Source organism: Leptonychotes weddellii, chromosome 6 (assembly GCF_054177405.1).
Source record: "Leptonychotes weddellii isolate Sample4059 chromosome 6, ASM5417740v2, whole genome shotgun sequence".
In the NCBI taxonomy this organism is placed as follows: Eukaryota; Metazoa; Chordata; class Mammalia; order Carnivora; family Phocidae; genus Leptonychotes; species Leptonychotes weddellii.
In genome coordinates this window covers 49,850,127-49,874,980 of record NC_138374.1, presented here as the reverse complement: position 1 = coordinate 49,874,980, position 24,854 = coordinate 49,850,127, and positions in this window count along the sequence as shown.

The window sequence follows — 24,854 nt, the reverse complement described above, 5'->3', positions numbered from 1 at the left end:
CACATTTATCGCAAATCACATTCTTTTGCAGAGCTAGTTTTCGTGTTGCACCATTATATAAATCTTCTAAGGTTACTGAGAGCTGATGCACAACATTTTTACCTCTCCTTTCTCTCTGCATCCTTCCTCCTCCTCCAAAAAACATATCAAAGATGTCCATGGGGGAGCCAAAACCACCACCAGCTCCACCTTCTTTAATCGCCTGTTCTCCTCCTTTGTCATATAATTCCCTTTTCTTTGCATCAGAGAGTACTTCATAAGCTTGAGAAATCTGTTTGAACTTCTCTCCTTCATTTGGATTCTTATCAGGGTGATACTTCAAGGCCAGTTTCCTGTAGGCCTTTTTCAATTCCTCTTGGGTGGCATTGGGTTTGACCCCCAAAACATCATAGTAAGTGGTTTCTTTCACCATTTTCTACAGCCGGTGAGAGGGCCGAGGCCGGTGTGGGGGAGCAGGAAGGAGCGCGTTGCTGGGCGCAGCTCGGGCAGCTGCCGCTCCTCCGCGTCTCACCGAGCGTTCTGGAAAGTTCTGCCTCAAGTAAATTCTTCTTATGAACATGTTTTCCTTTGGTAAATACCTTGGAGTAGGATTGCTAGGTTAGATTTGGTGTACATTTAACTTACAAGTAACTGTCAACCTGTTTCTCCAAAGTAGCTGTACCATCTTACATTCCCATCAGCAGCGAATGAGAGTTCCACTTGTTCCACGTTCTTGTCAACATTGGATACCAGCAGACTGTATGAATTTAGTCATTCTAGCAAGTGTGGAAGTATCTCGTTATGGTTTGAGTTGTATTTCCCTGATGAGTAATGACCCTCAGCACCTTTTCATGTGTTTATTTTCCATTCTTTTATCTTTGCTGAAAAATTGATTAAAATCTTTATCCATGTTTTATTGAATTATTTATCTTCCTATTATGAAGTTGTAAGAGTGTGTTATAAGTTCTGGATACAAGTCCTTTATATTTTTCTCCTAGTCTATAGCATGACTTTTTATTTTATCATTAAATCTTGAAGAACAAAGCATTTTTTTTTTTAAACTTGGAATAAGTCCACATTAACAACTTTTACTTTATGGTTTGTGCTGTTTTTTAATCAGAGATTTAAATTTCTAATAAACCCAAGGTCATAGTGATTTTCTCCTGTGTTTTGTCATAAAAGTTTAGAGCTTTAGCTCACACATCTTTAGGTTTATGATCCCTCTTGAGTGAATTCTTTTGTGTGGTGTATAATATAGATTGAGATTCATTTTTTGCCCAAGAACATCCAATTTCTCCAGTACCGTTTGTTGAGAAGATTATTCTCTCCCCATTGGATTACCCTGGCACATTCATCAAAAATCAATTGACCATATATATTTGGGTCTATTTCTGGACTCTATTCTGTTCCATTGAGCTAAATACCCATAATTATGCCAATGTAAGACTGTCTTGATTATTGTAATCTAATAGCAGGCCTTGAAATCTAGTATAGCAAGATTCCAAGTAATCTGGTACAGTAAGATATCCAAATTTGTTTTGTTTTTCAAAATTGCTTTGGCTATTCCAGATCCTTTGTATTTTCATATGAATTTTAGAATGGACTTATCAATTTCTCCAAATATCTATCTGGAATTTTGATAGCAAATGCACTGAATCTTTTAACACAATTGAGTCTTCTGATTCATGAATATAGTATGTCTTTCCCTTTTGTTTAGATCATTTTTAATTTCTCTGAACAATATTTTATAGTTTTAGTATACAGAAATAGCATATGTTTTATTAAATTTGCTCCAAAGTATTTCATATTTTTCTTGCTATTATAAATGATATTGTAATATTTGAATTTTCATCTATTTACTTTTAGTATACAGGCTTTTAAAGTATGAACCTTGAATCTTGTTACCATGCTAACCTCACTAATCAATTCTAGTACGCTTTTTTATTGAACCCTTAGGATCTTCTACATAGGCAAATGGTCATATTATCTGCAAAAAAGATAGTGTTAATTTTTTTCTTTCTAATATATAAGACTTTTAATTTCTTTTTCTTGTCTGTTTGCACTGGCTAGGACCTCTATTACTTTGTTCCACAGAAATGATGAGAGTAGAAATTCTTGCCTTGTTTCCAATATTAGGGATAAACATTCAGTCTTTTGCCATCAAGTGTCATGTTGACTGTTGATTTTTCATAGATGCCCTTTCTCAGGTGTGGAAGTTCCCTTCTACTCCTAGTGTGCTGAATTTGTTTTGTTTTGTTTTTAAATTATGAATGAGTATTCGATTTTCTCAAATGTTTTTTCTATATCTATTAAGGTGATCATGTGTTTTGGGTTTTTTTACTCTATTGAGCTGGTGAAATACATTGATTTTTGAATGTTAAAACAACCTTGCATTCTTGAAATAAACTACACTTAGTCATGATGCACCAACTTTCTCAGATATCGTAGATTTAGTTCACTAATATTTTGTTAAAGTACTTTGCTTTTTGTTGACATGGGGTGTTGGACTGTGGCTTTCCTTTCTTATAATCTCTTTGGTTTTGGTATTTGGGTAATGCTTGCCTCATAAAAGGAATTGGGAAGTATTCCCTCCTCTTCTATTTTCTGGAAGATTTTCTGTAGAACTGGTATTATTTTGTCCTTAAATGTTTGATATAACTAATCAACTAAGTCATCAGAGTCCAGGAATTTTCTTCAAGGGAATGTTTTTAACTAAAGAACCAGTTTAAAAAAATAGATGTGGGCTCTAAAATCAGGAACAAGACAAGGATGTCCACTTTTTCCACTTCTTTTTCAACATTGTACTGGAGGGTCTAGCCAGAGGAATTAGGTCATATAAAGAAATCAAAAGCATCCAGATTGGAAAGAAAGATGTAAAGCTATCTCTACTTATAGATGACATGATCTCATGTATATAAAACACTAAAGAATCCACACACACACATATACACACACAATTAAGATTAATGAATGACTTTAGCAAAGATGAAGGACACAAGACTCATATACACAAATCAGCTGTATTTCTGTTTACCAGCAAAGAATAATCAGAAAATGAAATTAGGAAAACAATTCCATGTAGTAACAGAAAGAATACTTAGGACTAAATTTAGCCAAAGAAATGCAATTGCACACCAGAAATGACAAAACATTATTGAGAGAAATTAAAGAAGACCTAATTAATGGAAAGACATCCCATGTTCATGAACCAGAGGACCTGGTGTTATTAGGATGGCAATACTTCCCAAATTGATCTACAGATTCAATGCAATTTCTATCAAAATTCAAACTGTTTTTTTGCAGAAAATTCATACGGAAATGTAAGGGACTCAGAATAACCAAGACAAAGTTGATTAAAAGGAACAAAATTGGAGGACTCACACTTCCTGATTTCAAAACTTAACTGTGAAGCTACAGTAATCAAGACAGTGTAGTACTGGCATAAGGCTAGACATAAAGATCAGTGGAATATAAGGGAGAGTTCAGGAATAAACCCATACATCTATGGTCAATTGATTTCCAGCAAGGGTATGAACGTCAGTCAGTGGGAAAAGAATAGTCTTTTTATTTTTATTTTATTTTTTTAAAGGATTTTATGTATTTATTTGAGAGAGAGCGCGTGCACAGAGGGAAAGTGACAGGGAGAAGCAGACTCCCCACTGAGCAGAGAGCCTGATGCGGGGCTCGATCCCAGGACCCTGAGATCACGACCTGAGCAGAAGGCAGATACCCAACCAACTGAGCCACCCAGGTGCCCCACGAATAGCTTTTTTGGGGGGTTCCTTTTTAATTTAAAGTCAGTTAATTAACAAATAGTGTATTAGTAGTTTCAGAGGTAGAGTTTAGTGATTCATCAGTTGCGTATAACACCCAGTGCTCATTCCATCAAGTGCCCTCCTTACTGTCCATCACCCAGTTGCCCAATCACCCCACCCCCTACCCTCCAGCAACCCTCAGTTTGTTTCCTATGCTTAAGAGTTTCTTATGGTTTGTCTCCCTCTCTGATTTCATCTTGTTTTATTTTTCCCAGTTTTGTTTCTTTTACTAACCAGAATCATGCTCTATATATTGTTCTTTGATGTGCTTATTGGAGATGTTCTCAGCCTAGCACACTCCTTTTACCCATTATATATTCCACATAAATAGTGTTACTGTTTGGGTTACTTCATTCTGCTGTTCTGATTATGCCCACTTTTGTGCACAAACTTGAGCACAGGGGCTGGAATTTGAGGGGAGGAGTGCCACTTTGAGCCCTTGTCAATCTGAGGTGAAGGCGTGTTGACTTGGCGTTGAGTAGGTGGCAGGCCGTGCATGCTGACTCAGGCAGGAAGGCGGCTGGACTGTGAATTTGGGACCCACAGGCCGATGGCATCATGTGTGATGGGGACATGGCTGGTATTGCTTTTAACTTTTGTTTTTCTGAGAAACTCTATCTCTCCTTCTATTCTAAATGAAAGCCTTGCTGGATAAAGTATTTTTGGCTGTAGATTTTTTCCTTTTAGCATTTGGAATTTATCATGCTACTCTCTTCTGGCCTGCAGAGTTTCTGCTGAAAAACCCACTGATAGCCGTGTGGGGTTTCCCGTGTATGTCACTGCTTTCCTTTCTCTCGCTGCTTTTAAAATTCTTTATCACTACTTTTGGCCATCTTATTTACTTTGTGTCTTGATGCAGACCTCTTAGGGTTGGTTTTGTTGGGGGCTCTCTGTGCCTCCTGGATCTGGATTTCTCTTTCCTTCCCCAGATTCAGGAAGTTTTTAGCTATTATTTCTTCAGACAAATCTTCTGCCACCTTTTCTCACTCTTTTCCTTCTGGGATCCCTGTCATGTGACTGTTATGCTTGACAGTGTCACTGAGTTTCCTGGGTCTCTTCTCATTTTGCATATTTTTCCCCTCTCATCTCCTCAGCTTGATTACTTTCCATTACTCTGTCCTCCAGGTGGCTGATCCATTCTTCTACTTCCTCCTGTTTGCTATTTATCCCAGGTGGTCTATTTTTATTTCCATTTAGTGAGTCCAATAGCTCTAACTGGTTCTTTTTTACATCTACTATCTCTTGGTGGAGGGTCTCATGGAGGTTCTGTACTCCTTTCTCAATTCTAGTGAGTATCTTTATGAGCATTATTTTAAATTCACTATCAGACATATTACTTATCTCCATTTTGTTTAGGTCTCTTGCTCTGATTTTGTTCCACTCTTTCATCTGGGACAGATTCCTCTGTCTCCTCATTTTGTCAATTGCTGTGTCTGTTTCTATGTGTTAGGAAAATCAGCTACGTCTCCCACACTTGAAAGTAGTGGCTTTATGAAGAAGAGGTCCTGCAGTGCAGTGTCTCCTTTTCACCAGAAAATGGTGCTTCAGGGGGTGTATCCTATGTGTGTTGGTACAGGGGTGTCCTACCATTGTGGTGGAGCTGTGTTTGTCTTCAATCCAGCCTGTGATGGCTCTCTGCCTGTTGTGGGCAGAGTCTGGTACCTGTGGTGTTAGTGGGCTGGTCCAGGGCTGCCTCGGGCTTGAGTTGAGTCAGAGCAGGTGTTTGCCAGAGATGAAGTAACACGAAATGTCAGGCACTTTCCCTGTGTTGTCCCCTGAGAAGCTTTTGTTGGTGGGCAGGGCCTGCAGTCAGACCAGCTGCCTGCCTCCAGCCCACTGCTGGGGTCACAGTCAGACTGGTGTGTGGTTATTTTCCCCTCTCCCTAGAGCAGGACTCACTTTGGAGTGATGCTGACCCTTGTCTGGGCTGCGCTCACACTGCCAGGCTTGTGGCACTGTTTGATGGGATCTTGCCAAGAGCGATCAGAGGGGGCGGATCTGCTTCGCTGTGGCCTCTTGTCTACCTCGGGCTGCGGAGTCTGTTCTGCCAGGTTTGGGGTTGCTTTCTGGGTTATTTATGCCAATGTGGGTATTCTCTAGGTGGCCACATGGCAAGAAATGAGCCCAGTGTCCTCCTACTCCTCCATCTTCCCAGCAACCCAAGAATAGCTTTTTAAAATGGTGCTGGGACACCTGGCTATCCACATGCAAAATAATGAATGGATCCTTGTTCCATACACAAAAATTAATCCAAAATGCATCAAAAACCTAAATGTGAGAGCTAAAGTGTAAGACTTTTTGAAGGAAACAGATGTGAGTTTTCTTGCCCTTAGATTAGGCAATAGTTTCTTAACTATGACACCAAAAGCATAAACAACAAAAGGAAAAAATAGATAAGTTGGACTTCATCAGAATGAGAAACTTTTGTGCATCAAAAGACACTATCAAGAAAGTGAAAAAATAATCCATGGAATAAGAGAAAGTATTTGTAATTATATATCTGAAAGGGGCCTACAATTCAGAATATATAAAGAACTGTTACAACTCAATGATAAAAAGACAATCCAATTTTTTAAAATAGGCAAAGGAGGGGCACCTGGGTGGCTCAGTCGTTAAGCGTCTGCCTTCGGCTCAGGTCATGATCCCAGGGTCCTGGGATTGAGCCCCGCATCAGGCTCCCTGCTCAGCGGGGAGTCTGCTTCTCCCTCTCCCTCTCCCCCTGCTTGTGTTCCCTCTTTCGCTGTGGCTCTGTCAAATAAATAAATAAAAATCTTAAAAAAATAATAATAATAATAAAATAATAAAATAAAATAGGCAAGGATTTGAATAGACATAACTCCAAAGATATTCAAATGGTCAATAAGCATGTGAAAAGATCTTCAACATCATTAGTCATTAGAGAAACGCAAATCTAAACCACAATGAGATACCACATTACACCCACTAGGATGGCTATTTAAAAAAGAAAAAAGAAAAAGAAAAACAAGTCTTGGTAAAGATGTAGATAAATTGGAACCCTCATACATTGCTGGTGGGAATGTAAAATGGTACAGCCACTGTGGAAATAGTTTGGCAGTTCCTCAAAAAGCTAAAAATGGGTTGCCATATGAATTCCACTTTTAGGTGTATAACCAAGAGACATGAAAACACACATGCACACAAAAACTTATAAAGGAATTTTCACAGAAACATAATTCACAATGGTCAAAAAGTAGAAACAACCTAAATGCCCATTAACAAAATGTGGTATGTCTATACAAGGGAATATTTTTTAACCATAAAAAAGAATGAAGTACTGATACATGGTAAAACTTGGATGAATCTTGAAAATTTATGCTAAGTGAAAGAAACCAGACACAAAAGGTTATACGTTGTACAGTTCCATTTATATGGAGTGTTCAGTATAGGCAACTCCATAGAGATGAACAGTTGACTAGTAGTGTCAGGGGTTGGGGGAAGGAGGAAATGGGGAGTGATTATTTGTGGGCACAGAGTTTCTTTTTAGGGTGATGAAATGTTCTGGCATTAGAGGTGATGATGGCACAACCTTGTGAATATGCTAATAACCACTGAATCATACACTTTAAGATAGTGAATTTTGTGTTACATGAAATTTTATGTTCTATGAATTATAGCTCCATTTAAAAAATAGGTAAAAGGCAGGCCTGCTTCTCCCTCTCCCACTCCCCCTGCTTGTGTTCCTGCTCTCGCTATCTCTCGCTCTGTCAAATAAATAAAAATAGAAAGTCTTAAAAAAAATAATAAAATAAAAAATAGGTAAAAGGCAATCCAGAATTCTTATTTCTTCTGGAGTGAGCTTTGGTGGTTTGTGCATTCAAGCATTCTCTCTATTTCATCGAAGTAGTCAAATTCATTGGCCAAAGTTGGTTTATAATATTCGTATTTGTCAATTTTATTGGTATTTTTAAAGAATCCGCTTTTGAACTCTCTTTCCCTCCCACATCACCCTCTACTTTTTTTTTAAGATTTTATTTATTTATTAGAGAGAGAGAGAGCAGAGTGAGAGAGCACAAGCAAGGGGAGTGACAGAGGGTCAGAGGGAGAAGCAGACTCCCAGCTGAGCAGGGAGCCCAATGTGGGGCTCGATCCCAGGACTTTGAGATCATGACCTGAGCCAAAGGCAGATGTTTAACCAACTGAGTTGCCCAGGAGCCCCACCTTCTTTCTACTTTTAAAAATTTCTCCCATTCTTGTTATTTTTCTCTGTTACTTTTAATTTTCTCTTCTTTTTCTATCTTCTTGAAGTAAAACTTAATATATTGATTTAAGATCTTTCTTCTTCTTCCAGTACAATCATTTAATGCTACAAATTTCCCTCTAAGCACTGCTTGAGATGCGCCCCATGCATCTTAAAATGTTTTGTTTTCATTTTCAACCAATACAAAATATCTTCTGATTTCCCTTGTGATTTCTTATATGGTCCATTGCTTATTTAAGGATATGTTATTTACAATTACCAAATATTGGGGACTTTTCCAGATACCCTTCTGTTGTTGGTTTCAAATTTATTTCTGTTGTGTTCAGAGAACATGCTCTGCTTGAGTCCAATCTTCTTGATTCTGTTTTATGATCCAGAATATGCTGCTTCTTAGTAAGTGTTCCACAAGCACCCGAGAAGAATTACATCCTGCTGTTGTTGAGTGGAGTGTTCCATAAATGTCAATTAGGTCAACTTGATTGATAGTGTTGTTAACTTCTTTTCTATTCTTACTGATTTTTTGTGTGTGTACTTGTTCTGTCAATTACTGAGAGAGGAATGTTGAAATTTCCAACTATGCAGATTTGTCTATTTCTTTTTTTAGTTCTATAAGTTTTTGTTTCATACATTTTGAACCTCTATGCTCAGTGCATACATATTTAGGATTATAATGACTTTTTGATTAATTGACCTATTTATCATGATGAAATGTCTCTCTTTATCTTTGGTAATATTCCTTGTTCTGAAGTTTATTTTGTATGATTTAATCACTCTAGATTTCTTTGGATTAAGGTTTGAATTATATATATTTGTTCATCTTTTTAGTTTTAACCTGTGTCTTCATATATAAAATAGGCTTTTTATAGGTGATGTATAGTTGTGTTTTGTCTTTTTACCCTATCTTAAAAATTCTGCCTTTTAACTGGAATGTTCAGATCATTTTATATTCAATGTAATTATATATATTACTGGTTTATACTCACCATCCTGCTATTTGTTTCTCATTTGTCTTATGGTTCTTTGTTGTTTTCATTCCCTTTTATTAGATTTGGGGGGTTTTTGCTTTATTTTTTCTTTGTTGCTCTAGAGTCTGCATTATACATGTTTAATTTATTACAGTCTACCTTCAAGCAATATTATACCACTTCATATATACTGTAAAAACCTTACAATATCTACTTCCATTTCTCTTCCCCTATCCTTTGTAGATTGTCACCATACATGTTACTTCTACATATGTTTTATTTTTATTTATTTATTATTGTTTTAGAGAGGGCGGGGGAGAGGGGCAGAGAGAGAGGGAGAGAAAGAATCTTAAGCAGGCTCCATGCCCAGCATGGAGCCCCATGCGAGGCTTGATCTCACTATCCTGAGATCATGATCTGAGATGAAATCAAGAGCCAGGTGGACATCCCATTTCTATATACGTTTTGAACTTTGAGTACATTATTATTATTTTATCTTGGAATAGTCAATTATAGGCCCACAGAAAGAGTAACAGGGACCAGGTTTACCCTCCCCCTCAACACAATAATTTTTTTAAAAAACAGACCCAGTATAAGAAGCAATATTTTACTTATTTATTAGCATTAGTGTATGTATTTATCTTTTATTGAGGTAAAATTCACATATCACAGAATTAGCCATCATAAAATGTACAATTCAGTGGCATTTAGTGTGTGCACAATGTTGTGTAACTACCACTTCTCTCTAGTTTCTAGTTTCCATACTTTATCATAAGCACCTGAAACTAATATAACACTGTATGTTAATTATATTGGAATTAAAAAAGTAAAAATTAAAAAAAAATTTTAATTATGCTAAGAAAGAAGCCAGACGCTAAAGGTCATATAATTGAATGATTCCTTTATATGCTATATCCAGAATTGGCAAATCCACAGAGACAGAAAGCATATTAGTTGAGGGGAGGGGGCTGTGATCATTTAAATGTGTGGGCGTTTATGGTCTTTGTGATGAAGAAGCAGCACTTTCAGAGACACTAGACATCAAGCAATAAAGGAGAATAATCTCTGAGAAATGAAATGAACCAAGCCAGCCCTGCAATTGCTGTGGCTTATTGCCTTGCAAGAGTTCTCAGGCCATGGTCCAGGAAGGGGGAAGTCCAGGTAGAGCCTAGTGGATTCCTTGAATGGAGGAGACAAAGCCAAGCAATCAGTGAGATGAAGGCAGCTAGGATTCTCAAGTCAGAACAGCAAAGAGAAAAATGTTGTACAGAGAGAGAACCCTGGAGATCCACAGAGGGGGCCCCTTACATATTCAGAAAGTCCTGATCAGTGCATGTATGCATGCATATTTCACAATATGAAAAGACTAGAGAACAATGCCCAAAGTCACACAGAGCCAGAGATAGTGCCTCTTCCCATGTGCCAGACTGGAAAAACAGATAATTCATGAATAGAATACCCAGGAAGCTCTTAACTTAGTAATAGGGAATAATTAGCCTTCATCTGAATGCTGCTCCAGATCTGCCTAGCAAATCATAAAAGCAAGATTCAAAAGGATCGAACTCTTTCCAAGTAATTTAGCTGCATAATCTCAGAAAAAAAAATAACATTATTGGAATACAAAAACATCCAGGACTTAACACTTAACTTAAAATTCATAATGTCTGGGATCCCACCAAACATTACTAGGTAGGAAAAAAAAAAAGATTACTAGGCATACACAAAAGCAGGAAAACACAATCCATATTGAAGAGAGTAATCAACTAACTGAAACAGACCTGGAAATGACAACAGATGCTAGGATTAGCAGACAAGGACATTAAAACAGCTATTATAACTATATCCCATATGTTCAAAAAGTTAAGTGAAACATGAATGATAGTTTTTTAAAAAACTAAACATCTAGAATTGAAAACTACAGTGTCTGTGATGAAAACATCTCTGTCTGAGATGAGATTAATGACAGATTAGGCACAGTAGAAGAAATAATAGTGAATTTGAAAGCATAGCAATAGAAACTATCCAAAATGAAAACTATAAAAAATGGCAAGAGTGTCATTGAACCGTGGGACCTCAAGCAGCTTAATATATAAGTAATTGGAAACCACAAAGGAGAGGAGAAATGGGGTAGAGGGAACAGAAAAAATATTTGAAGATATAATACCCAAAAAACGTCAAATGTGCTGAAAAATATTGAATCACAAATCCAAGAAACCAAATGAATTCCAAGATAAGAAACATAAAGAAAATGAAAACAAGGCATATCTTAATCAAATTGCTCAAAATTGATGATAAAGAGGACATCTTAAAAATGGCTAGAGGGCAGGGGTGCCTGGGTGGCTCAGATGGTTAAGCGTCTGCCTTCGGCTCAGGTCATGATCCCAGGGTCCTGGGATCGAGTCCCGCATCAGGCTCTCTGCTCCTTGGGAGCCTGCTTCTACCTCTGCCTCTCTCTCTCTCTCTCTGTCTCTCATGAATAAATAAATAAAATCTTTAAAAAAAATGGCTAGAGGGAAAAAAACACTTTACATACAGAGGAAAAAAGACAAAGGTAATATTGTAGATCCCTCACCAGGATACTGAAAGCAAAAAGATACTGGAATACAACTTTCAAATTGCTGCAAAAATTTGTCAACTTAGAATTCTGTGCCCAGTGAAAATATCTTCTAAAATGAAAACAAAATCAAGATGTTTACAGACACCCAAAATGGTCCAAACACCCTAACTGAATGGCAGAAATCATCAATCTGAATAAAAAAGCAAACCCAGTTATATGCTGCCTATAAGAAATGCACCTTAACTATAAAGACATAATTAGGTTAAAAGTAAAAGGATGGAAAAAGATATAACTTGCTAACATGAAACAAAAGAAAGCTGGAGTGGCTATTTTAATATAAGACAAAGAAAATTTCAGAATAAAAAGAAAACCCTCTCTGTACTATCTTCTCAGTTTTTCTGTAAAAATAAAATCTAATTGAAAAAAAAAAGACAGCATTTTTGACATGACAGCATGTTTGACAGCATTTGATAACATATTGGAATTTGTGGATGCTGCTAAAGCAGTACTTGGGAAGTTTATAACAATAAATGCCCATGTCGGAAAGGATAAAGTTCTCAAGTTAATAAATTCTTCCCCTTTAAAAAAAAAAACTAGAAAAAGAAGAGCAAGTAAACCCCAAAGTAGGGAGAAAAAAGAAAACAATAAAGATCAAAGTGTAAATTAATGAAACAGAGAACAGAAAAAGAATAGAAAAATTTGATGAAACCCAAAGTGTTTCTTTTTAACCAATGAAATTGCTAGATTCTAGCAAGACTAATTGGAAAAAAACATAATATATAAATGACCAATATCAGTAACCAGAGAGGTGATATCACTACAAATTATAAGACATGAAAAGGATAGTAAAGGAATGTTATTTTTTTTTTAAGGATTTTATTTATTTATTTGAGAGAGAGCGAGAGAGCACAAGCAGGGACAGTGGCAGAGGGAGAGGGAGAAGCAGGCTCCCCGCTGGGTAGGGAGCCCAATGCTCGATCCCAGGGGCTTGATCCCAGGACTCCGGGATCATGACCTGAGCCAAAGGCAGACGCTTAACCAACTGCGCCACCCAGACACCCCAAGGAATGTTATTTTTAAAAACAACTGTATGACAATAAATTCAACAACTTAGATGAAATGGATAAATTCCTTCAAAGACACAAATCAGCAAAGCTCACTCAAGAAGAAGTTGATATCCTGAATTACCTTGTATCTATGAAAGAAATTGAATTTTTCCCCATAAAGATAATTCCAGGACCAGCTCTTTTTTGTGGTACCTCAGAGGTGTAGGCTGCTTCAGGATAAAGCTGAACATCTCTTTCCCAGTACGGGCTGACAGAAATTTATTGAAGTGGACAATGAATGCAAACTTCATACTTTTTATGAGAAGCATATGGTCACAGAAGTTGCTGCTAATGCTCTGGGTGAAGAATGGAAGAGTTACATGGTCCAAATCAGCAGCGGCAATGACAAACAAGGCTTTCCTATTAAGCAGGGAGCCTTGACCCATGGCCATGTCCATCTGCTACTGAGGAAGGGACATTCCTGCTACAGATCAAGGAGGACTGGAGAAAGAAAGTGCAAATCTGTTCAGGGTTTCATTGTGGATGCCAGTCTCGGTGTTCTCAACTTGGTCATTGTAAGAAAAGGGGAGAAAGATATTCCTGGACTCACTGATACTACTGTGCCTTGTCACCTGGAGCCCCAAAGAGCTAGCAGAGTCTGCAAACTTTCTAATCTCTCCAAAGAGAAGATGTGTGCCAGTGTGTTGTGAGAAAGTCCCTAAACAGAGAAAGAAACCTAGAACCAAAGTGCCCAAGATTCAGCATCTTGTTACTCCACGTGTCCTCCAACACAAACTTGGGTATTTCTTTAACAAAACAGTGTACTAAGAAAAATCAGGAAGAGGCTGCAGAATATATGAAACTTTTGGCCAAGAGAATAAAGGAGGCCAAAGAAAAACACCAGGGACAGATTGCCAAGAGACGGAGGCTGTCCTCCCTGAGAGCTTCGACCTCTAAGTCTGAATCTAGTAAAAAATGAGATTTTCTAAGAGTAACTAATAAGAGTAAATAAATAAGATCTGATTTAAAAAAAAAAAAAAAGATAACCACAGGCCCAGATGGCTTCACTGGTAAATTCTACAAGGCATTTATCGACAAAATAATACCAATTCTATGGAAACCATTCCACAAAACAGAGGAGGGAGCACTTCTCAATTCCTTTTATGAGGCAAGCATTACCCTGATACCAAAATCAAAGACATTATAATAAAGAAAACCTATAGTCCACTATCCCCACATCAATAAAATCAAAATACCTTAACAAAATATTATTGAAATTAATCTAGCAATATATGAGAAAGGTAGTACACCATGACTAGTGGAGTTTATCCCAAAAATATAAGGTCCTCTTAATACTCAAAAATCTATGTATTTCACCAGCTTAATAGACTAAAAGAGAAAAATTATATAATCATCTTAATTGGTATAGAAAAAGTATTTTAGAAAATTGAATACTCACTCATGATTTCAAAAAGAAAATTCTCAGCAAACTAGGAATAAAAGGGAACTTCCTCAACCTGAAAAGGCATCTATAAAAAAACTGAAAGCTAATACCACATTTAATGGTAAAAAACTGAATGTTTTTCCCCTAATATTGGAAACAAGGCAAGAATTTTTAGTCTTGCCACTTCTTTTGAACGTTGTAATGAAAGTCTTAGCCAGTGCAAGCAGGCAAGGGGGGAAAAGGCATACAGATTGGAAGGGAAAAATTAAAACTATCTTCTCCACAGATAATGCAATCATGTCTAAGTAGAAAATCCTAAAAGATTAAAAAAAAAAAAAAGACTACTAGAATTGATAAATAACATGGTAACAGGATATAAAAATCTATGATATTTCTGTATACTAGGAATGAAAAATTGGAAATTCAAATTTTATTTTATTTTTATTTCTAGACCTTTATTTCTCTGTGAAAAAGGAAAAAAGAAATAAAATGAAGATGACACAGTTGACATACAAAAAAACACTGAAGGAGAGGGGGAAATCCAAATTTTTAATAGCCATTTCCAATAGCTATTAAATCTATTCTTTGAAATAGATTTAAGAATATATTACAGTTTCTGTACACTAGAAACTATGATATATTGCCCAGAGAAATTAAAGAAGACCTAAATAATGAGGAGACATACCATGTTCATAAATCAGAAGACTTGATCTCATTAAGACACTAATTCTCCCTAAATTGTTCTTTGTTCTATATGTTGCCTGAAATCCTAATCAAGATCTCATCAGGTTTTTTTGTAGACATTTACAATTTGATTCTAAATTTTATGAGGAAATGTAAAGGATCTCAAAAAGCCAAAAAGCTTGAGAAAAAGAACAAAGTTGGAGAGCTAAAGTATCCGATTTCAGGATTTATTATTGTTACGGAACCTGGACTGGATCGCACCCGGAGATCTTGGAGGATAGGAGGTTTATTTAACGCTGGTGGGCTCAGAGGAGAGTGGTCTCCAAAGGTCTGAGCCCCGAGCACAAACAAAGGGGGCAATTTATACACTTCTAGTTCCGCATACTTGGCACTTTTGGCGCCTGCGCGAAGCAGGGCAGGGAGAAGAACCTGGACTGGTGTGCGCAGGAAGCAGAACAGGGAGAAGAACCCGGAAGAGCCCCAGGGCAAGGACTGGGACTCCTTGCTGCTTTGGTCGGCCATCTTAGGACACAGATTTTCCTTATCATTACAAAGCTACAGTAATCAGGGCTCCTGGGTGGCTCAGTCGGGTAAGTGGCTGCCTTCAGCTCAGGTCATGATCCCAGGGTCTTGGGATTGAGCCCTGAGTGGGGCTCTCTGCTTAGTGGGGAGCCTGCTTCTCCCTCTACCTCTGCGGCTCCCCCTGCTTGTGCTCTCTCTGTCAAATAAATAAATAAAATTTTTTTAAAAAAAAAGCTACAGTTATCAAAACACTATGGAATTGGCTTAAAGACAGACAATACTTAAATAGAACAGAGAATCCAGAAGGGGAACCACACATATGGAAAACTTACTTTTCCAAGACAAAGGCAAAAAGGCAATTTAGTAGAGAAAAGATATTCTTTTCAACAAATTGGACTGGAACAATTGGATATTCATATGCAAAATTAAAAATTAAAAAAACCTTTGAAACATATCACATACAAATATATACAAAAGTTCACTCAAAATAAATCATTTACCTAAATGTAAAACTTAAAAACTATAGAACTTCTAGAAGAAAACTTAGAAGAAAATCTCTGTTACTTTCAGTTAGGCAAAGATTTGCTAGACATAATATGAAAAGCATAATCCTAAAAGAACAAATTGATAAATCTGACTTCACCAAAATTAAAAATGTCTCTTCTTCAAAAAATACTCTTAAGAGAATGAATAGACAAGACATAGAGTTAGAGAAAATCTTTCCAAAGCATTTATCTAATAAAGAACTTGTATCGGGCGCCTGGGTGGCTCAGTTGGTTAAGCGACTGCCTTCAGCTCAGGTCATGATCCTGGAGTCCCGGGATCAAGTCCCACGTTGGGCTCCCTGCTCAGCAGGGAGTCTGCTTCTCTCTCTGACCCTCCCCCCTCTCATGCTCTCTATCTCATTCTCTCTCTCAAATAAATAAATAAAAATCTTTAAAAAAAATAAAATAAAATAAAGAACTTGTATCCAGGATAGTTAAAGAGATACTGAAACTCAATAATATGAAAACAAACAATACAATAAATAATTTGGAAAAGATATTTATGAAATAGCTATTTCATTAAAGAAGATGTATGGATAGCAGATAAGCACATGAAAAAAAATGTTCAATATCATTTGTCCTTAGGGAAATGCAAATTAAAACCACAATTAAGTACCACTACATACCTATTAGAATGGCCAAAATTTAAGAATGACTACATCAATCGTTGATGAGGATGTGGAGGAAGTGGGACTCTCATACATTATGGGTGGTAATATAAAATGTACAACCGTTTGGAAAAGACTTTGGCAGACTTTTTACAGTTAAATATACACTTTAGTTAGGCAAAAACTTACTAGACATGACACTAAGAGCATGACCCATAAAAGAAAAAAATTGATAAATTGGACTTCATTAAAATTTAAAATGGTTCTTCAAAAACAATACTCTTAAGAGGGTGAATATACAAGGTACAGTCTTGGAGAAAATATAATCCAGCCATTCCACTATTGAGTATTTACCCAAGACATTGCATATGTCCATACAAAGACTTATACATAAATATTTATAGCAGATTTGAATTGGGTTCAAATCTTAAGCTTCATGATTCTGGGGCTTTATAGTTTTCATCAAATTTGGAAAGTTTCTGGGACTTTGTTCAAAAAAAAAAATCCTTGTTTCCTCTTTTTGTGACTCAGATTGATTGAAAATGCTCCACGGCTTTTGTGTTTTTTTCTGCTTTTTTTCCTCCCTGTGTGCTTCATTTTGTATTGTTTTATTGCTGTATCTTCAAGTTTACTGTCTTTCTTTAGCAGCGTCTACTCTGTGGTTAATCATACCCAGTGTATTTTCAGATATTAAAAATACAATGAAATTTCAGATATTGAATTTTCATTTCTAAAAGTTCCATTTGGGTGTGAATATAAATATAAATATAAATATAAATATTACACACTATTTCTTTTTTTAAGATTTATTTTAGAGAGAGTGCAAGCACAAGAGTGGGGGGAGGGGCAGCAGGAGAGGGAGAGAGAAACCCAAGCAGATTCCATGGAGCCTGAGGTGGGGATCAATCTTGCGACCCTGAGATCACGACCTGAGCCAAAACCGAGTCCAATGCTTAACCAACTGTGCCACCCAGGAACCCCTACTTTTCTCTTCATCATGGCCATATTTTCCTCTATCTTAAATGTATGCAACATATTCACAGTAGCTGTTTTAATATCCTTGTCCACTAATTTGTTCTCTCATTTCTGGTCTATTTCTAATATTTGAATTTTCTCCTGGAATGGGTCATATTTGCTTGCTTTATTGCATACCTGGAAGAATTATGGCCTCCAAGAAGATGCTATGCTCTGATCCAGGGAGCTGTGGATATATTAACTTATATGGGAAAAGGTGCTTTGCAGATGTAATTAAGCTTACTAATTATGTGACCTTAAAATAGGAAGATTATATTGGGTTATCTGGGTGACCTCAACATAATCACATGAGTCTTTTAAAGCAGCAGCAGAAGAGGAAGTCAGGGAGATTCAGAGCATGATTAGAACTTGATGCACCATTGCTGGTTTGAAGACAGAGAGGACCTCATAAGAAGACATGTGGGAAGCCTCAAGGAGCTGAGGGCAGCCCCTAGCTGACATGGAAACGGGGACCTCAGTCCTACAACCATAGAAACTAAGGTTAAGCTGGAAAGATATTCCCAAGCTCCAGAGAAGAACTAACCAAACTGACATTTTTATTTCAGTCATTGTGAGACCATCAGCAGAACACCCAGCTGAGCTATGCTGTGCCCAGACTTCTGATCCACAGATAGTGTGAGAAAATAAATGAATGCTATTTGAAGTCACTGAGTTTGTGGTAATTTATTATGGCAGCAATAGAAAACTAATGCACCTGGTAATTTTTGGTTGGATGCCAGACATTGTGAATTGAAACTTGCTGGGTGCTGGGTATTTATGAGTTCCCATAAATATTCCTAAATTGTGTTCTGGAATACAAGTAAGTTACTTGAAAATAGTTGAATCCTTTCAAGGGTTATTTTATCTCTTTTAGGGTGATTCCAGAGCACCCTTTATTCTAGGGCTAATTTAGCCCTACAACTAAGATGATACCTTTCTTGGGACTCTAGCTGATATCTTCTGTATTACAAGGTTTTCCCACTCTGGCTGGAGTGAAGAGCAATTCCCAGCCCTGTCTCAGCTCTGGAAATTGTTTGGTCCATTGCATTCTAGTGGTTCCTTTCCTGGTAACTTTCTTTCGCATGTGCTCAGATGAGTTCTTAACCAAAGACCCAAGGACCCCTTGCAATGCCTGGCAGCTCTCTTTGCAGCTCTCACCTCTCAAATACTCTGCCCCACAAATTCTAGCCACCTTGGTCTCTCTGAACTTCAATTTCTGTTTCCTTAACTCAGAGTGGTAAGTTGATGAAATTGTAAGGCTCACCTTCTTTGTTTCCTTTCTCTAAGCATTTACAGTCATGTCATGCCTGTTGTTCAATGTCTGAAAACCATCCTGTATTTTGCCCAGATTTCTAGTTGTTTAAGATGGAGAGGTAAATTCAGTTCCTATTATTCCCTTGGGCTAAAAACAGAAGTCTCTGGGGGGACATTTTAAATATTGAAGGATGGACCCCATCCCAGGATGTCCTGGAGGAAGACCTGGGCATTTTTTAAAAGCTCCTTTAATGGTTCTAATGTGCAACATGGTTGAGAACCATTGACCTGGATGACCTATAAAAACACCTTTTAATATGAAGTATGCCACTTGGTGAGTACTTACCATGCATCAGGCATTCTTCCAGGTATTTACTTATCTATCTCCTCTCATCCTCACAATCACCCTGTGAAGTGGGCTTTATTACTGTCGTTTTACACATGAGGAGGCTGAGGCTCAGGGACCTGCCCCTAGTCACACCACCAGTAAGGAGAAGAGCCGGAGAGTGAACCAGCCTGCCTGACTTCCCAGGCTCTTCCCACTCTATGGCACTGCCTCACTTCTCTGGACCATTGGATTCTGAACTGCCTTATGGGGGGTTCTGTGCAGGTTGGACAGATCCATGGGCCAGGGTTCCCTGGACAGAAGGTGGGTTCTCCTCTTGACTTTCCAGTGGCCCTACTAAAGGGCTGTGGAGTGAGGGGACCCTTCTCACCTTCCCCTTAGCTCAGAGCCCTTCCTGACATTTTTTTTTAAAGATTTTATTTATTTATTTGACAGAGAGTGAGACAGTGTGAGAGGGAACACAAGCAGGGGGAGAGGGAGAGGGAGAAGCAGGCTTCCCACAGAGCAGGGAGCCCAATGTGGGACTTGATCCCAGGACCCTGGGATCATGACCCGAGCCAAAGGCAGACGCTTAAACACTGAGCCACCCAGGCACCCCCCTTCCTCACATTTCAACTCCCATCTTTGCTCTTGCTTGACGCTGCTGAGAAAAGCACGGTTGGCCTTTAGGACTCCTTCCTCCCTAAAGATGGGAAAGCATTGGTCACTATGAAGATGGCCCAGCTGGAGCGATTTGGTAGGGGCATATTGGCTAGCAGAATGGCTGCCTTGGGTCCTTCATTCCACTCACACTTTGGGGCAGTGGGTCTGGATATGACAGGACAGGGGTTTTCTCAGGAGAGAGTCATAGGGCTGCTGTGTCCCTTAGAGACTCTTTGTCCAGTGCTTTCTTTGTGCAAATGGGGAAGAAGCACCCAGAGAGGCAAAGGTAGGCTCCCAAGGTCATTCAGAGACCTGGGCAGGGCGTGGTGGGAGAGAGCCAAGTTCCCTAGCCACCAGCCCACTTCCCTTAAGACCAGGGGCCTACTAAGGGACTGCAGCTGCCCTGGCATCCTTGTCAGTGAAAATTCAACCTGGAGGTAAATGACCTGCCCAGGGTCCCTCGGAAGGCTGAATGAAGCAGGGCTCAGCACTCTGTGGTGCAAACAGCTGCTTCATCCAGCTCACCCTCCCTTTCAGGGGCCTTGATTGAGCCATGTGGTTCCCTTGGAAACAGAGCTGCCTGTCTCCTGGGGTCAGCAGCACTTAATCTTCAATTACTGCAATTTTGATGCTGGTGGGGGAAGGGACCCTGAACTCTCCCCACATTCCTCCACCACCCTCTCTACCCGCTGCTTCTTTCTCGAGAGCGTGCACACTTTCCCTCGTTCTCACACTCATATTCCCCTCATGTGGGGACAGGCATGCATGCACGCACACACGCACACTTTCTCCCAAGCTCAGTGAGCTTTTAATCACTCTGTTTTCTAAAGCCCCAACTGAAAAGGAACAATCGTGTCCCTACCAATTACCCTCTTTGTGCCCTGAGGTTTCCTAAGAACCAGAATGGGAACACCCTTTCCTTTCAAACTATCTCCACAGCATTACAATCAGATTAAGAGTGGGATGGGGGAAGCAGGCCAGATGATCCATTTTCCTTGCCCCCCACAGGAGATTTCAATGTCTGCAAGAGAAGTCAAGGGTGTGTTGGAGCATTACTGTGGACAATGAAATTTTAAATAATCTACATTATAATTCATCAGCATACACTCTGCTTCTGGTGGAGTCCTTTGAGGGCTGGCTTCCCTCTAATCCCCACTTTGGCTCCCTAGTACCCTGGTGCCCGATGGGTTTGTGCTGAATAAAGATATCCTGCACTTCAAGAAGGCGGAGATGAAAACTTTCTGAGCAAAGATGGATATGGTCCCACATCCCGTGCCCTGATTCCAACCCAGGAAAACAAAGAAGATATCAAAGAAGAAATGGAGAGACTTCTAAAATATCAATTAAGGTTTACCAGGGACCTAGGCAGAGGATAGAAGGAGAGATGCAGCTAACATCAGGAAACAAAAGGTTTGAAATGAACCTAGAGTTTGGAGGATCCTGCCCAGAATGAGGAGAAATTGAGGAGAAAAAAACTTCACTGAAACAACAGAAAAACAAATAAAGGCAACAATAGGACTTTCGACCACATTCAGAGCCTGGAGTCCAGGTGGTGCCGAGTTCAACCAGGACAGAGAAAGAAGGAACCTTGAGTCCTGTCTGGGGTTCTTGTCCATCAGGGAGAGTGGCCGGAAGTCCAACACACACGCTCTTGGTGAACACCTGAACGGTAGGGACAGACAGAGACAAAGTAGCAATTTTTAAACAACTATAAAACAAATGCATGCATTTGGTATCAGTAAAGAAATTAAAACTGTATACAGAGATATAATACAAAGATAAAATTTCTCTCCCCTTCTCCAAATCCCAGTCGTCCTCTCTAGAGTATTTGTAGCTTCTTACATATCCTTCAAGATATTTCTATGGGGCGCCTGGGTGGCTCAGTCGTTAAGCGTCTGCCTTCGGCTCAGGTCATGATCCCAGGGTCCTGGGATCGAGTCCCACATCGGGCTCCCTGCTCGGCAGGAAGCCTGCTTCTCCCTCTCCCACTCCCCCTGCTTGTGTTCCTGCTCTCGCTATCTCTCTCTCTGTCAAATAAATAAAATAAAATAAAATAAAAAATAAAAATTAAAAAATAAATTAAAAAAAGTACACTTATTAAAAAAAAAGATATTTCTATGAATATATGTGTATATATACATATATGTGTGTGTGTATACACACACACACACATTTTTTACACAAATAGAATCATGCCTCCAGACAGTTCTGCACCTTTTATTCACTTACTGTGTCAAAGCTCTTTCCAGATCAGCCCAGGTGGGTCTACTTCATCCTGTCCAATGGCTGAGTAGTTCATTTTCTGGCTGTGTCAATGTGACCAGCTGCCTAGTGACAAATCTTTGTTTCTAGTGTTTTTATAATCTTGCAATAAATGTTCTAGTACATATGTTTTGAGATATGTGATCAAAACCCTAAAGACAAAACCATACGCATTTCAATGTTTGATAGGTATTATCAAACTATCCTTTAAATATATTGCAGTGATTTGCACGCTCACTGACCATATATGCAAGTGCCCATTTCTCTGTGTCCTTGCTGGCCCTAGGTTTTGTCAAATTTTAATTTTTGCTAATCTGCTAATATACAGATTTAGCCTTGTCCTTTCGCATTGTTTAAGATTAAGCATACTTTCATATGTGTATTGGCCTTTTGTATTTCTTGTTTCTATAGAACGCTTATTCATATCCTCCACTCATTTTCTACTTTTTTTTTTTATTGATTTTTAAGAGCCGTTTGTGTGATAGAAAAATTAGTCTCGTGTCATATTTGTGGGAAACATATTTGGAATTGGCTTTTATTTTGGAGAGGTATTTTTTCATAGATAGGATGTTTATATAGCCAAACACCAGGATGTTTTTTCTTTATGGTGTTTAGGCAGCGAGCTGCTTTAAACAAGTTTGTCTGCTAGCATGAGAAATTATCTTTGAAGCTTCTAGAAGAACTAGCAGATATGTTTCCAGAACCCGAAATGACAATCCTTGCCAAATCAGGGAAAACTAAAGACAGGCAAAAGGAGGTCAATAAACATCCCAGTTTTCCCAAGAAGAGAAAGATTCCAGAAATGTTAGACAAATTAATTTTATGCTAGTTCTGACCGAGTATGGATCACTGAGCAGGGAATTTGGAAATAATTATCAAAAGGCACGTGGGCATCAGGAATCAGGCTGGATTTGCCAGGAGAAGGTCATGCCAAACCCTCTCAGTCCCCACCTTTGTTGGGTCCTCGACAGGTGAATCAGAAGACTGTTGTAGACCTAGGACTTCGGGTTTGAGGAGGACACTTGATAAAGACTCTCAGACTTCGCTGTGGACAGGATGCTAGCCAGATCCACAGCTGCTTGAACAACTATGTCCAAGGAGACTAATGAATGAATCAATAGCAAATTGGAGGGCTCTCTAGAGGCTATGGGGCTTTCTCTGAACTTGACCACGTCTTGTATAATGCTCTTATCAGTGCTTGGATAAAGGCACAGAAGGCTACTTATCAGATTTACAAAAGACACAGGCCGGGAGAGAAAGCTAATACAATGGGATGTTGGAATCAAGATACAAAAAGATATCAGCAGCTTAAAACAGGGTTAAGAGGGTAAATGTAAAATCCTGCACTTTGCGGGGAGGGGTGTAAATAAGCAGAGCTTGGGAGAGATATTGGTCAAAAGCAATAGTCTAAGGGGAAAAAGACATGGAAATTCCAGATGTGCCTGGTTGTGGAAGAAATGTCTTAGGGCCCCCCCCAAGGACTGTTTCTGCTCTGCTCCCTGCTGTTCTCATCTCCAGGAATGGTTCACCTGGAGCTGACCCGAGGAGACACACGGCGGGGCTGTCATGAGAACAGAGAGCGGATGGGTGCCTTTTGGCTCCAGCTGGCCAAATGAGATCCAGCTGGTACAATTACAAGGAGGAGAACTGAGCTCACAGAGAATTTTCTAGATAGCAGATTGCCCAGGAGTCAAAGATCCATGCCCAGGCTGGGAGCTGCCTGGCCACTTCTGGCCCAGGAGCAAGGCTGGAACAGATCACTTGGCTGTAGCTTTGGACTCTATGAAAGTTCAAGGTCACCTTCAAATACAAATGCAGCCTCAAGACAGGGCCTGGCCTCCTCTCTGACACCTTGCTGCCCCTAAATCCTCCCTAAGTAGAAATCCTGGATCCCCCATTGTGCTTCTCAGACACATCCTCTCTCCTCCTTACCCACCGTCTGGGAGTCCCAAATTCATTTCGGGGCCTGATACTAGCACCATCACAGAGAAAAAGTGCCCAGCATCAGGGGCCTTCTGATCTCCACTGGTGGAGCAGAGCCTGGACTGGGGACGCACTTGGGGTAAGGCTGGCTGGGAGAGGAACTGACTTCTGGGAAAAAAACAAACAAACACACCTCGATCTTCTGTCCCTTCAGGGCCTCACTCACATCAAGTGACACACCCAGGGCCCCAGAACACGCTTGTGTCCGGATGCATTGTGGGGCTCCAGCATTAGCTTGCCACAGGAACCACACACCCCAGTCCCCAACAGGCGCAGGCCAGCTGCAGCTCAGTCACCCTGCAGCCTTGGGGCTCCAGACACCCGCTGCCCTCCGGAATACATTTGAGGGTAGCGTCCCCCAGGAAGGTCTGTTCGCCCAGCCAGCTTCCAGGCCTACAGCTAGTAAGCCGACAGGCGCCATTACCAGCAGCTGTCAGCCTCACAGGCACTTCCTGTCCCACGCTCAGAAGCCCAGAGCGCCCTCTGAATGGAGGGCGCCGCCCAGCTCCCTCCTCTCCCACCACCATTTCCACCCTCCCCTGGCATCTGCTTCCTGCTTCCTTCCCTCCTCCCTTCTGCCACTCTCCCAGGGGCCCAGGCCTGCTCCAGCCCTGAAGTCACTCCCCAGTGTCCCTGCCCCTCCTGTTTGCTGGGGGCGGAGGGAATTGAGGAGCACTTTGCGGGCGCTTCTCAGACTCCTTGGTCTCAGGCTTTCAGTCGGGGGTGACATCCCTCCCCTGAGCTCGCAGCCTTTCAGAACCTGTTTTCTCTGTACAAAATGAAGGGGATCTTTCAGATTCCTTTTGTATCCAGCAACTACTCTCCTAGCATTTTATAAACTTCTGCAGTGCTGAAATCCAGCTAACAAATGGCTTGCACGGATGAAGCACTCTCACTCGCCAGGCTCCGCGTGTAAGCAGGCGCCCTGTCGCATTCCTGCCTCCGGGAAAGCTGAGAGGCCTAGTGTTC